A 15,718-nucleotide genomic window follows, 5' to 3' on the forward strand; every position below is an offset into this window, starting at 1 on the left:
ACTCGCACTTGACCGATTTTTCATAGTTTTTTATACAGTTTAGATAGATGGTACTATACATTAATAGACTGTTCATGATTTAAACACGTTTGGCATAGAGCATAAGAATGAAGCATAGTTGTAACCACAGGAATCTTTAAAATCATAATGCAGGTACTTATTTCAGGTTTCACAAAAGCTGTCTTTTGGATTTTTTTTAAATTAAATCCTACAGTTAGCAATACTAAAATATATCGAGTATTGATCGCATAAGCTGCTAACTCCTTATAAAAAATTCAGAGCTTGTCTCGACAGACGGAAATAGGCATACAATATTTTTAACACAGCAAAGGCAGATTACTCAAAAGAGGAAAAATAATAATTTTTTGGCGCCGGACCAAAATGGACACAATGAGCCATATTAATAAACGCCCCTACTCAGTGAGATGAAAAATTAAAATGTTATGTGTTTTCATAAAAAAATATGCGAAAGATGAGGTCAGGGACAGAAAATTTCTGACAACTGGCAGTACAACAAAAAGTTTAAAAAAGCTTTATAATAATAATTAAGTCACTACTTCTAAAAAAAAAGCTAAGCTCTAAGCAAGAGTAGTTTACTCTGGCAAGAGTTAAGCAGAACGCTATTCTCGGAACAGTAGATAAGGTAACCGAAAGTTTAAACTTGAGTAATTCAAAATAACCTTCATTCCTCAGGTTAACCTCCATTTAGGCACGACATACGTCATACTCGACGTCACGAAGATCACGAACCAAAATAATCTTACAAGAAAATAAATTATTTTCATCAAATAAGTAAAATTTCCTAACGTGATAAGCTTTAATAAGTTTAACCCTAACAATATTATACAATTTTAATGGAACTCCAAGAAACGAGTTAAATAAGGAATCGAGTTAACAGGATATGAACAATTATGGGGCTGACGTCAGCGGATGGTGATAACTAACCCTCAATTAAATTCGCGTCGACGTCAAATGTTCAACGAATTTGTTGTCACTTGTTGACGATGAGGTCAACCGTCAATCTAATAGAATGACCTATTTTGACAAGTGAATTAAATAGGTTTGAATATAAAAATCTGTTAAATAACTAACAGTAATATAGTAATTGATGAGATGCTGTGCACATAACATTAAAAAACATACCCTCTTAAGGAGATAAAATATTTAAGGCGCCGGAAGAAGATTCCATAGCAGTAAGCCGTAGGTATCGTAATGCTGAGACGCGGAGTCTTTATGAATAAAGGAATGAGGAAGCGAAGCGCTCCGTACGTATTTATGGAACGTCGATTATGCAAGAGTACAGATTAACGCTGTGTGCTTGTGAAAAAGGTAAAGACGTAAAGAGGTCAAAGTTCCTGAGGATATATTGGTGAAAACATATTGCAAATTTAGGTTCCTGAGCAATAAATAAATGCATAGTAATAAAATTATACGAGATAGAGAATTGTACATGACAATGATAGGGCAATTATAGAGATTCGATCACGTAACCCTAATGGCACAATAAAACGTAATTCCTTTTAGTTTCGACAGCGAACGTCATCAATTACGTTTGTGACACTTTGCTAAAAGCAAAATGTAATTAAAAATACCGCTAAGTGTGACTCGGACTCGCACACGAAGGGTTCCGTACTATCGTACAAAATACCTACGTAGCAAAGTCAAAGTCAAAATCAATTATTCAAAGTACAATTGTACTCCTTTTGATGGTCGAAATTGTTAAATTCCGACGATATAGTGGTGATAATTAATTACGTAACTTAAAACTAAAGCTACGAGGGTTCCAGACGCGCCCAAGTCTGACACTTATGTAGAACACTGCAAGTTAATGTGATTTAGTAAATTAATTTTTCGTAAAGACATTTTAATTTGTGATCTACAAATTCATGGTTTTTGGATTTTTTCCTTTACTTGTGCTATAAGACCTACCTACCTGCCAAATTTCATGATACTAGCTCAACGGGAAGTTTTTTATAGATTTTCTTGACAGACATGACAGACGGACTGACAGACAACGAAGTGTAAAAGGGTTCCTTTTTTCCTTTTGAGGTACGGAACCCTAAAAATACCAATCTTACGTGTCGCGGTAACGACTTGCCGACCTTGAGTGTCGGCATTTTGTGTAATTTGGTAGCCTTGGATTTTTCACAACTATCGTTGTCAATTCGTAAGACGTTAGGGTCAAAGAGTGCTGTAATGGCAACTGAGCACTGGAAAAAGGAAAGCTCTAGGGACTCCCTTCAGGGATGGCCCAATGGTTCTCTACAATTGGATTTCTTCATTCCTCTAGCAAAATTGGATATTAGATTTCAAAGAAAGAATCCCTTATTTGAATAATTCTTACTTTGGAATGATTACATAACGAATATTTAACCGATGCCCGCGTCGATTTAGATTTTTAGAAGTCGCGTGGAAACCCTTTGATTTTCCAGAATAAATAGTGTCCATAATTATATCCATGCAAAAAATCACATCGATAATTTGCTCTTTTGGGGCGTGATTGAAGGACAAGTCAACAAACAAACACATTTTTGCATTTATGATATAGCTGGTAAGGTAGTGATGAATGATGATGCCGCAATCATAATCGCAATAATACTGTTTGGTTAAGATAAGTATTTTGCTTGTTTCTTCAATTTGTTCCGCCATTTTATGTCGGGTCGTAAAGTGCGGCCTCCCTCTGCTCTAGATATTCGTACAACACATTTCGGGCTAATCGATTCCGAAACCCTACGGCCCTTTTCGGATTAAATAATTCGACCTTCGTTAATAGAACTTCTTACTGGTCGAATTTTTCTGCATCGTTCATCAATTATTTATTACCTACGCTGAGGTGATGTGGTAGTATGCTTTGACAGTGAAGGGATGACTTAATTTTTAACCATGAAATAAATCGACCTTACTGCATGATGTTAGTATCACTACTCAGTACCCATATTATAAATGTGAAAGTTTGTAGGTTTATTGATTTTTTCTTCGATTTTTTTTTTGCACTGAAATAGTTAAAAACTTAGAGAATGACATTTGAGCTACTTTTATGTCGGAAAATCAAAGTGTTCCCACGGGATTTTCGAAAAGTAAAAGACGAACGATAAAACGTAAACGAAGTCGCGGGCATCAACTAGTTAGCTATATTTTCAAACAATTGTTGATGTACTTGTTTCGACTCAACTCATAAAGACTGATGAAAATTCAAAACAGTAAATGAAAGCTTTAATTAAGAATGAAAACATAGATGCTACAGTGAAAGCCAGACAGAACAAATAGGTAAGTACAATAAACAAGCAAACACAATTGCTGACAATAACGTTATTGGCTAATTGGACACTTACTATACACTGATTAGCGAAGCTACGCTCTTGATCAATTTTCATTTTGTAATCAACTCATCTTCCAACAATACGATACGTGAGCCATGCATTTCTATTATGGCATGCATAGACAATTACGATACTGTATCAAAAACTGTCTGCTAAAAATGTTTATACATTTGAACAGCAACGATCTCGACCACGAACACAGCAAATTATAGAATAATACTGAATAGAAATGACATGCAACTAACCAATATACGACAAAGAGAATAACAGTAAAACTAAAAATATCTCCCTACCCAGAAGCATAAAAGCTCAGTAAAAGGTACAAAGATTTTTGAAAGCCAAAAAACAACAAACAAATTCAAAAGACCAAACATCATCAAAGTCGTTGAAAATGAGGCAGCTATATTTACGACATGAGAGAAAAACGTACAAATGTGTATAAGACACTTCTTATAAAGCCAGATTTTATTAATACCTTCTTCATAAGTTATACTTAAACTAAGATAGAGTGTATATAATATTATATATTTCAATTACTAAACGAAAGCGAATCTTGCATTTTTACAATATTCAGTTTGTAAAAATAAGAGTTGCGTATTCTTTAAATGCACCACGATACGACATTGACTTGAATATAAACAACACAGAAGAAAACCCGACAGAAGCTGCAAATTAAAAATACCTTGCATGAAGTACAAAGAAAATAAAAGTAACAAAGATATTTGAACGAGTAAATTCCCAACGGAATGAGTTGGGGCCAAACGAACAGTATCAATTTGACAGGCCAAACATCATTAAAGTCGGTGAAAAGGAAAGTCGTCAGTTGTCTTTACGACCAAGGAGATATAAATATTGTCCAGATACACTGTATTATATAAAGGCTAATGAAATTTGTGTTTACTGTAAGAGATTTTACAGTTTGTTTGTTATGAATTGATATACTTAGTAGCAATATTAAAAATCCATTGATCCGTTTCATGCAAATGCTTTAAGATCATGGAGTTTGTCTTCAGACTCTGACTGATTATTAAAACTCTCTCAATAGGATCGATTATGTATGAGGTTAATTACATTAAAAACAATTCCTAAATAAGTAGAGATAAAGTCTACATTGTAGTAATATTATGTTGTCGGTAGTCGTACGACTGCATCGCAGTCAGAGCACCCTTGAGAAACATTTTGAAATTGCAATTTCCAACGACGGAATGCACAAGAATTCTTAGAAAGCATAATGGGGATATTTTTAAAACACTGGATCGAATAATAACCGCTAAAATGCCAACAATATTTCACGAAGAACCTCCAACTTGAAAAGTTTCATTTAGCCAACGATGCGGGCATAAAAATATGTCCGAATGATTTTGCTAGAGATTTTTTATTTAAATGTTAAAAGCGCACATTTCGTTTTGGAATTGAATACGAAAAAATGTAACCGGAGCTAAATGTGGAGTGCCTTGTAGGCATCACTTAAATCATGTTATTTTTAGTAGTAGCAGACTACCAAAATGCTGCTTAATAATGCTGTGGATTTATAGTAATATGGGATGGCCTAATACGGTTCAATCAACACCTTTATGTGTCTAAATTGAGAAAAACGGCATCAATTTATTTTCCGTTCAGATATGTACAAATTTTTTGATGCCGTTTCCAATAATGATCAGGCAAACTGAGAATGCATTGTAAAAAAAAATAAGACTTTTCGTCGTTTTACTTTTACGAAAAGTATTTTCGTATTACGTACCCAATATTTTACAGTATATTGTTTCTAAAAGCAAGTTTCGTAGTACAACTATGCTGCAACTACGTACAATACTTTGAACGTTGGCAATTCAAAGTTGTATCTGAAATGTCATATTCCCGAGGGTAGCATGAAAACGCTGAAAGCAATTAACGGTAACAGCGATTCTATTCGTCATATTGCCTTGTTTTTTTTTTTTGGGAAGCTCGTTAAGCTGTTCGTTTGCAGGCAAGCCCTTGGGAACACAGTAGCGCAGTAGATTAGCCAATTCCATTGGTGCAGTGTTTAATTCGGTATAAAACTTCATCCTGGTCAAAAGGGGCACCAATTTGTGGATAAGCCAATTAGGATTATTTCTAAGTTACAAATGATTTAAGTAGTTCTTGATTACATTAAATTGTCAGCTTCAATAATGAAGAAAGTATTATGCTTTCATAATCATTTTCAATATTCATGAGAATATAAATAAGGCATAGTTAACTTACCCAACCATTTTATAAAGGCCCTTGGGGATTAAAATATCCTAAGATACATTTTGAATTCACGCAGAGGAATTCAAAGAAAGGGATGAATATATTCGAAACGAAATTGACTGTAACCTGATAAATGGAAATGGCAGTCAATACGGATGTAAAGGCCATAATATTCAAACTTAAACCCTATCGCTAAGAAGCTTAAGTTCAAAATCACCAAGAAAGTTTTTAGATTGCGGAAGCTTAGGTCGGCAACCAAATATATCTTTAATCTTACACAAGAATAATATGGGTGGAGTACAGAAATATGTGTTTGACTCATATTTCATAACGGAAGACGGTGTCGAGTGTTCATTTATAAACTCCCTTAAAGTTACCCTTTACTTTTAAGAATAGCATTGTTAAAGTTTTCTCTGGTTACGTAATGGATTTGGCATTAAGTCTATTTTTAGAATATCATGAATTGAGATGGAATTGAGTTACGAGTATCACAAAACCAATAAAAATTTACGAATTCGCGCGTTATAATTTTAAAACCAATAAAAGTATCCACGTCAATAGTCAATGCTTCGAAAGCAATGATTTTTATAATTTAATGCTACATCAGATCGATAAATCAAAATTATAATTTTATGCTATCATTAACGAACAGATGGGTATAACTTCGAACGATATTGGCTTATGGTATCTGGGCAGCGCAGACGGCAAATCCTCTTAATGTCCTATGAAATAAATCTGTACCAACGTGGATGCTACGACCTAGCTTTTAACACATACCCACTTAAAGAGAACTAAAGGTACACTAAGTACATCAATGAATACTAACAAAAGGAATTTAAGCTTTATAATTGAAATGCAAATATGTATAGCAGTTGCTCAAACGAATAGGATTACAGCATTAGTATATAACGTAGAATATATTTTTTGCACAACCTTTCTTTTAGGGAGCTTCTTCGGGTAAAGTTAAATACTAAATTACACATTTAGGTAGGTTTTTGAAGTCGGTTTTATTTTTCTTTTGAAAAATTTTAAACTACCTGGCTCTAAAGGGCTAGAATCCAGAGCCGTAAAACCAGTTAAAAGAAATGGTGGGGAGAATCAGACCACAGAGTAGGTACATTGATTAAACGGTTACTGGGAAACACCACACTGGAAAGTGGAAATTTGTTTCTGGTCGGTGGTGGAAATGGAAGAGAGCCATAAGGGGTCATATGTACCTATTTTTTGTCAGGTCAGTCAAGTGTATTTGTATTTTTTTATCATTATTTTAATTATTTTGTCGCCATCACCTACTTCAACCAAGTGAAATTTTAAAAAGTGTTAGCTTAATCAATATATGTTAGATTAGATTACAAATAAGTCATACCGTGAAATTAGTCTAGTCTTTGACAAATGGCTAGAATCCAGAGCTGTAAAACCAGTTAAAAGAAATGGTGGGGAGAATCAGACCACAGAGTAGGTACATTGATTAAACGGGTACTGGGAGACACCACAATGGAAAGTGGAAATTTGTTTCTGGTCGGTGGTGGAAATGGAAGAGAGCCATAAGGGGTCATATGTACCTATTTTTTGTCAGGTCAGTCAAGTGCATTTGTATTTTTTTATCATTATTTTAATTATTTTGTCGCCATCACCTACTTCAACCAAGTGAAATTTTAAAAAGTGTTAGCTTAATCAATATATGTTAGATTAGATTACAAATAAGTCATACCGTGAAATTAGTCTAGTCTTTGACAAATGGCTAGAATCCAGAGCTGTAAAACCAGTTAAAAGAAATGGTGGGGAGAATCAGACCACAGAGTAGGTACATTGATTAAACGGGTACTGGGAGACACCACACTGGAAAGTGGAAATTGGTTTCTGGTCGGTGGTGGAAATGAAGAGAGCCATAAGGGGTCATATGTACCTATTTTTTGTCAGGTCAGTCAAGTGCATTTGTATTTTTTTATCATTATTTTAATTATTTTGTCGCCATCGCCTACTTCAACCAAGTGAAATTTTAAAAAGTGTTAGCTTAATCAATATATGTTAGATTAGATTACAAATAAGTCATACCGTGAAATTAGTCTAGTCTTTGACAAATGGCTAGAATCCAGAGCTGTAAAACCAGTTAAAAGAAATGGTGGGGAGAATCAGACCACAGAGTAGGTACATTGATTAAACGGGTACTGGGAGACACCACAATGGAAAGTGGAAATTTGTTTCTGGTCGGTGGTGGAAATGGAAGAGAGCCATAAGGGGTCATATGTACCTATTTTTTGTCAGGTCAGTCAAGTGCATTTGTATTTTTTTATCATTATTTTAATTATTTTGTCGCCATCGCCTACTTCAACCAAGTGAAATTTTAAAAAGTGTTAGCTTAGTTAATACATGTTAGATTAGATTACAAATAAGTCATACCGTGAAATTAGTCTAGTCTTTCACAATTTGGAAGGGTCCCCAATTGAACTACTCGAGAAAAAAAGGTCGAATATAAATTGACAAATAGGTTCATCATTTTTATTCGATCAAATATTGTACACTGGACAAAATGTACCTTTGAAGGGCTTTAAGTTTGACCGGAAAGCCATGACAGTGTGACCAGAGTGAACTAGATAATATGATGTTAGCTGTATATTAGTAGGCATTGAACGCCGTTAATTAGAAGAAGATTCAACCAATTTATGATACCAGAATAAAGAACTTTCCTACAGATACCGTTCCTTACGCACCAGGTGTGATGACGTCACAAACAAAAGCACTGGCTGCACGCAGATCCGAAATGAAATTGCTTTCCGGGCGGCAGTACGCTTTAATGAAAGCCAGCGGTTAAATAAAACAAGCCTACACGAGTTTCAGGACACTATTTACTGTGTTCCGAAATGAGCTTTATAAAATACGGATAAAAACAATCTGAATTGTTAACTTTATGCATAATTTTGATTTTGCGCAAATAAAGTGAAAGTTATTATGGTTCGTACGTTGCATGAGGAACCACATGCAATTTTTCAGTATTGAAGCCAGAGAATTTTGAGAGACGCGATACATTTCCAATACATAGGTACTAGAAAATGCCTTGCTTGCGATGCATGCATTATTATGTAGTTTTCAGATCAAACTCGTATTTCGGTAAACTAAGAGCTATTAATGAAAATTACTGAAACTAAATCTGAAATAAATAAAGTTTAAGAATTATAAGCAGACCTCGATTGAAATTTTTATTTTATTTTTGAAGAAAAACCAAAACTTGATAATAGGTACATAACAATTTATACTATCTTAGGGAAGCATGATAAATGCTTAACTTATTACAGGCTATCACAACATGCACAAATCATACAAAAATATATAAATAGAAGTAACATACTAGACAACAAGTGTAAATTAAAAATTTTCAACACCCCCGACAAATCATTTTCAAATAAATAATTATGTATATCTAGGCAACGTCCATCTTGACAGCTTGACATTTGTCAATCGACATAATATTATGAACCTAACGGTTATGTAACCTTCTTTTCTACAAGAAAACTAGAAAAGAGCTGATAACTCTTAAACGGCTGAACCAATTTTTTTGGATTATAGCTAAGAACACTCTCGATCAAGCCACCTTTCAAACAAAAAAAACTAAATTAAAATCGGTTCATTCGTTTAGGCGCTACGATGCCACAGACAGATACACAGATACACAGATACACAGATACACAGATACACAGATACACAGACACACAGATACACAGATACACACGTCAAACTTATAACACCCCTCTTTTTGGGTCGGGGGTTAAAAAAGAAGATTTAGGGCTGATTTTTCAATCGCCAAATAACTTTTATCTGAGGAATAAATTTCAGGTTTGACATTTTTTCTACAGGAAATCTTAAAAAGTTAACTTAATTTTAAACTAAAACTTTACTTTAAATGAACTTAAATGTATTTTTAAGTTAATGAGGACAACCTAAATCAAATACTAATTTGACATAACACTAGGATTTCCCATTGAAAGCAGAATAGCGGTAAAGCAACAGTAAATACGAACCCTAAATGAAGCTGTTTTCCGACCGACAATAGTACAATTAGGTGGAATCCAGCGGACAAACAGACCAAATTATATGCATACTGGATTGTTTCAATATGCATAGTTTCATGTTGGAGACAAATAAGCCGTGTTTACATTGAACAAAAACAATCATAATGTTGACAATTGTAATGAGTCAGAGGATGAGGTTAACAATTTTAATCATAAAGTTCGGTATCCACATAGACAAAGACATGTTCGAAAAGCAATTTTTATATAAAGCAATGCTGCGCGTTGCGCTTACATACTCGAATATGCTTGAAAGGCCAAAAAAATGCACCAACGCATGCACGCATTTCCAAACCCATTAAGAAACTGAACCAGATCTTTTAGTAGTGTGATTTTTGGAATTTGAGTTAGATATTCGAAACATTTATAATCTAAATAAATGTAAGTACATTGTTAGTATTGATCCTCCCTTGGATACGATAAATCTTGGGAGAACACTTCGTTTCTGTAAATGATCGATCACTTTCTGTCACTGGATACGTCATTGTGTTTTTAGTGGATGTTAAGGGGCCTCGGAAAATGTAACGAAGATCTGCTAAAGATAATGCCAAGTAATGTTTGATGTAGGGTAGATGACTGATTAGAAATCTCGTAAGCTCGTTGAAACTACAACTTTTGTTTTCTATTCATGGTTTGATCTTGTATCACGCTAACTTGCCAGAGGTCATCCAGGATTACAGCGTTTGCCCTCGGTTACATTAGTGTAAAATTCGGATTAACTTTATCTATATCTTATAGACATCTTTTTTCGTGATTACGCAAAATAAAGATACATTATTATCTACATATTATATAAAATGAAAAGTTGACTGAGTGATTTGTGTATTATGACGTAGTCATCCACAAAGAAAGCATTTTTTGAAAATTCAACCCCTAAGAGAGAAGTAAATTAGGAGTTTTAAATTTTTGTAGTCCACGCAGATGAAGTGTCGAATACTTCTTATCGTAGAGAGAAGCTAAATCGCTGAGTGTTTATCCTTGTAGAGAAACAATAATTCTCTTTAACTATAATATGTTTAAACTGTGCACAATTGTTTTGCTAGTATTTTGCAACAATTCTAGTACCAAATCTTTGCCCGAAAAATACCAAAAAGCACAAAGTGTCGAGGATGTACGAAATTAAATTGCTTCCCGAGCGGTACTGTGCTTTAGTGAAAACGGGCAGAGAAATAAAACAAACATCGCCCTGGATGGTTTCAATATGCATACTTGTTACTTTGCTTGGAATACGGAAAACACAAGGTTCTGAAGCGTTGCTTGGACGAAGGACAACTGGAAGCGTAAATGCAGAAAATTTCAATAGTGAAATGGTAAATATTGAAGAAACTACACCGCTGAGTGTTACCCTTGTAGAAAATTTCTCTATAAGTACAGTACCTTACCCACATCAGGGGGCACGGCAGTGCCCCCGCCAAGACGAGCCAAACGGCGGCCGGGGCGCTACGTACCTTTTTCTCGAAGTGTTTCGCCGTATTTTCGACTCGTCATAACTTCGGTCTGGATGACGCTAGAAAGCTGAAATTTGCAGTATAAGGTGTCCTCAGCAAATTTATCAAATATACCAAGTATCAAATATCTAGCTTTTATGGTTACAGATTTATTGATACCTAAAATACGCCGATTTCGTCCCTCACTGATGATCATCAAAACCTCTACTCAAAACCTCTAAGGTACTTCCCGAAGTCCTAGAAGACTGAAATTTGGTATGTAGACTAGAAATTGACAACAAACTACAGGAAAATTAAGAAATTGGAAATGCCCCCCCTCTACGCCTCTTATGGGTGAAGCAAATCTGTAAATTCTGTCGCTAGAATGCTGATATTTTCAGGATAAGATGTCCTTGGCAGATTTATTAAACGCATTGAGTATCAATTGTCTAGCTTTTATAGTTTCAGATTTATTGACAGTCAAAACTTCTAGTCTGTAATTCTAGGGTACTTCCCGAAGTCCTAGAAGACTGAAATTTGGTGTGTACACTAGAAATTGCATACAAACTACAGGAAAATTAAGAAATTCAAAATTTTCCCCCTCCACTCCCACGTATGGGGGAAGCAAATTATTTGTAAAGTCTATCGCTAGAATGCTGATATTTTCAGGATAATATGTCCTTGACAGACCTATCAAACGTACCAAGTATCAATTCTCTACCTGTTATGGTTTCAGATTTATTGCCATTCAAAACTCCTCTAGTCAAAAGTTCTAAAGTACTTCCCTAAGTCCTAGAAGACTGAAATTTGGTATGTAGGCTAGGGATTTCATTCAAACAACAGGAAAATAAACTTTTCCCAGTCTGTACATTTAAAAAATGTGTTTCCTGAAGTCCTAAAAGACTGAAATTTGATATATCTGCTTTAAAATTGAGTTGCAAGATTCCACCCAAACAAACATAGTTACATACATTGCAAGTGGAATAAAAGCTTTTAAAAAAAGAGGTAACGATAGAGAGCGGGCCATGAAAATGATGTAGGTACCTACAAAAAATAGATCCAAAAAAAAAATCTAAGGCACCTGCCAAAAAGAAATGAAATCCCACCAAAAACATTTCATGTAAAATGTTGCCAAGACTCACAAGTTCATAATGCTTTCACTGTTAAAAAGTTATGAGATCTCTAGTAGAGCCAAGCCCCTAGCTGAGCTTAGAATTGCGCTGCCCATGGGACCTGTCCCAAGTCCAAAGTATATAGCTCTTAAATGCTCTTGAGTGTATCACATTTATAACAATAAAGAACAAATAACTCTACTTACAAGCTCTGATTTTACAAACCCTAAATCTTGGTTAAAAAAGTACGGCTTGGCCGTTTAATGTTCGTGAAACTATTACGTGTCATAACATATTATAATATTAAGGTCATAAGGAATAGTTTGTTCGACAATTACTAATTTATAATATTCTTCATGATTGTCGCACAAGCTATTCCGGGCTTAAATGTCATATCAGATAAAAGTACCACGAACATTAAACGGCCAAGCCGTCCTTTTTTAACCAAGATTTAGGGTTTGTAAAATCAGAGCTTGTAAGTAGAGTTATTTGTTCTTTATTGTTATAAATGTGATACACTCAAGAGCATTTAAGAGCTATATACTTTGGACTTGGGACAGGTCCCATGGGCAGCGCAATTCTAAGCTCAGCTAGGGGCTTGGCTCTACTAGAGATCTCATAACTTTTTAACAGTGAAAGCATTATGAACTTGTGAGTCTTGGCAACATTTTACATGAAATGTTTTTGGTGGGATTTAAATTGTCCAATGCACAATTGTTTTGCTAGTATTTTGCAACAATAGAAATCTTCTAGTATTTCTCGCCCAAAAATGTCAGAGCATATTCAGTGTCGACGATATACGAAGTTAAATTGCTTGCCGAGCGGCGCTGTGCTTTAGTAAAAGCGGGCGGTGAAATAAAACCAGCACCACCCTGGATGGTTTCAATATGCATACTGGTTACTGTGCTTGGGATACGGGAAACGCGAGGTTTTATAAGCGTTGGATGAAGGACAACCGGAATTGTAAATGCGGAGAATTTCAATAATGAAATTCGATATTGTAGTTACAAGTTTTGAACAAAACTAGTGTCAACACTGCGACTTGAAGTAACTGACTACCTTCCTAGCGCAGTGGTAAGCGCTGTGGTCTTATGAGTGGGAGGTCCCGGGACCCGGGTCCCAGCAGGAGCAATTTAGGAATTAATATTGTCTCTGGTTTGGTCTGGCTTCGGTAATGGTTAGTTACCACCATATCGGCAAAGCCATGCCGCCAAGCGATTTAAAGTTCCGGTACGATGCCGCGTAGAAATCGATCAGAGTTATAGATTTTTAATGAAACTGCCATATCCCTTCCAAGTTAGCCCGCTCCCATCTTAGAGCTGTATCCTCATTTATCATCTTTTATCAGAATTTAAAAAAGTTGTTTGAGAAGTAAATAGATCGCTATTAGCTTTATCATTTGAATAATAAAACAAACTAAATTCTAGTTCTAGAAATCGAATTGGGCTAGGATGGATAAAATTCTGAATTACATCACGGTTCAAAGATATCAAAGATTTTACGACTCTATTCAGTCTCAGGATGAAGTAATCTCATTTCTTTAATTAATACCGTACTATTTCCAAGGGCTGATTGCACAGAAAAGATTTTTACGAGCCAATCGAGTTTCTTTATGTCTGTTTTATTGACACACATTTATTATTATACTATATTAATCTTTTCATTGACTATTGAGTATTTCTTTATCTACTTGGAAATCACCTTACAGAGGAAGATAAATCATATGGTAGGGCCACTTTCGCAAATGCACTTTTATTCTATGGCATCTATTTCATTGGATGATCAATGGACAATGATCATGCTTGCACCTAATCCGTATTATTCTTGAATTATCTGTATTAATACACTTGTTCAGTTGTAAAAACTGAGGATGCAGTTTAAAATGAAAGATGAATACATTTTGACTATGGTGATACCGCTATTCGAAAACTATTCGAAAGAACTTTAATAAATTCGGAGCGCGCAAAAAATTTTACCTAAGGCACCGAAACAAACAGTACACAAATACCATTCTAATAATACTATAAATTCAGCCAGACATTCTAAAAACGAAGTCAGCAAAACTATTGACGTCACGGCTTAACACCTTATATTTTGCAATAAGAATTATTATATACGATGTCAACATAAACGTTGGGTATACGTCTGGAAGTCTTCTAACGTCACCGTGACAGCATTGACGTCTGTGAATCGTCGGAATAACAGAGACGTCATCATATTATAAAAGTGTGCGGCAAATTTCATCGTCCCCGTAACTAGCGAAAGGGTTCTGTTGAGAATTAAAATAGGTTTGTTTATTTTTCAAGAGCACGTGTCCGTGCTAATATTGTTTCTAAAGTTCCGTCGTCGCCCACAACTCCATTTGCGCGGATTTAGGATTTTCAAAACCTCTGGGAACTTTTCAATTTTCTGGGATAAAAGTACCCTATTGCCGTGTCCAAGATGCAGGAAATTTCTTTGCCAAAGTCGAAATCAGTTCAGCGGTTTAAACGCAAGATACCTATAGAGTATGGCTGAAGATATAATCATCATAACTTGAAAGATTGTGTATCCAAAACATGTGTCAGAAAACAGAAAATACAGGGCGCAACTGTATGTCCGTGAATATTGCGAAGCGTCAGGTAAGTAGACGACTGTAAGGTCGTGTAGGTCTTAGGGATATTCCTCAAAATATACCTACCTATCTTATACTAAATTCACGAGAGATGTTAGATCTTGGAATTCTGCCGGAAAAACAGTGACCGATGAGATAAACGATGCGTCTTATTTGCTAAGTAGGTATTATTTTTCTTCAAGACTGCCAAAAAGCTTGCAAATTAGCAATATCCTAACTGATTCCACTGAGCTCATTGTCTTTATGCGCCACGTTTATCGTCACATGATCCAATCTCCGAGTCTTATACAAAAGTATAACTGGGATGTTTGGCACGAGATCTATAGCCGATGATAAATAGCCACAATCATTTACCAATATGTATACATCATGAGCATGGTCGGTAAGCGAATCTCGGTGCACAAAGCATTAATCGAAGCAGACTTGTAGGAGCGTGCCAACTTTGCATCAACCAAGGCGTTAGATCTCCCTCGCTTCCTTCTCCCTTAAGTCAAAACGTTTATCTAAGCGCGAGGCAATGAACTAACGGAGGTCTTGCAATCTGGTTTTGTTTGTACAAGCACCAACGCCTGCCAAAGGGCTCCGTAAGGAACTTATGTATCGCTGCATAGTGTGTGCTTATATATTTCGAAGAAACCGAAGTTTGGCAACGTTGCATTGTCGTATCTCTGAGCGTGGAGTGTTGAAACGTACATATTAATGGTGTACATACTAACTTGTGTATGATAGAACTATGTCACAAGGCAAGACGTCGGATTGACGAATACAGTGAAAATATAAATAGATGTTCTAATTATGTATTCGTGACAGATACTAATAAACGTGATAAGGTTCACGTGAGAAGGGCTTGTAAACTTCATGAGCCTGCCAAAAGATCAGCTGGAATTGCTTATTAGTGTTGTTGCTTATGTAATGAGGACTCACAATCTAGAGCATACCTGTCCAATGTTCGTCTATATACAAGGATAAA

The 15,718-nt window shown here is 35.4% G+C and overlaps 1 protein-coding gene across 17 annotated transcripts in view; it reads right to left on the minus strand.

Annotated features, from left to right (window-relative positions):
• Positions 1–15,718, minus strand: part of LOC123877396 (plasma membrane calcium-transporting ATPase 3) — a 251,475-nt gene that overhangs the window by 51,892 nt on the left and 183,865 nt on the right. The window lies entirely within an intron of this gene.

The sequence above is a fragment of the Maniola jurtina genome, chromosome 23, assembly GCF_905333055.1.
Source record: "Maniola jurtina chromosome 23, ilManJurt1.1, whole genome shotgun sequence".
Taxonomy (NCBI): Eukaryota; Metazoa; Arthropoda; class Insecta; order Lepidoptera; family Nymphalidae; genus Maniola; species Maniola jurtina.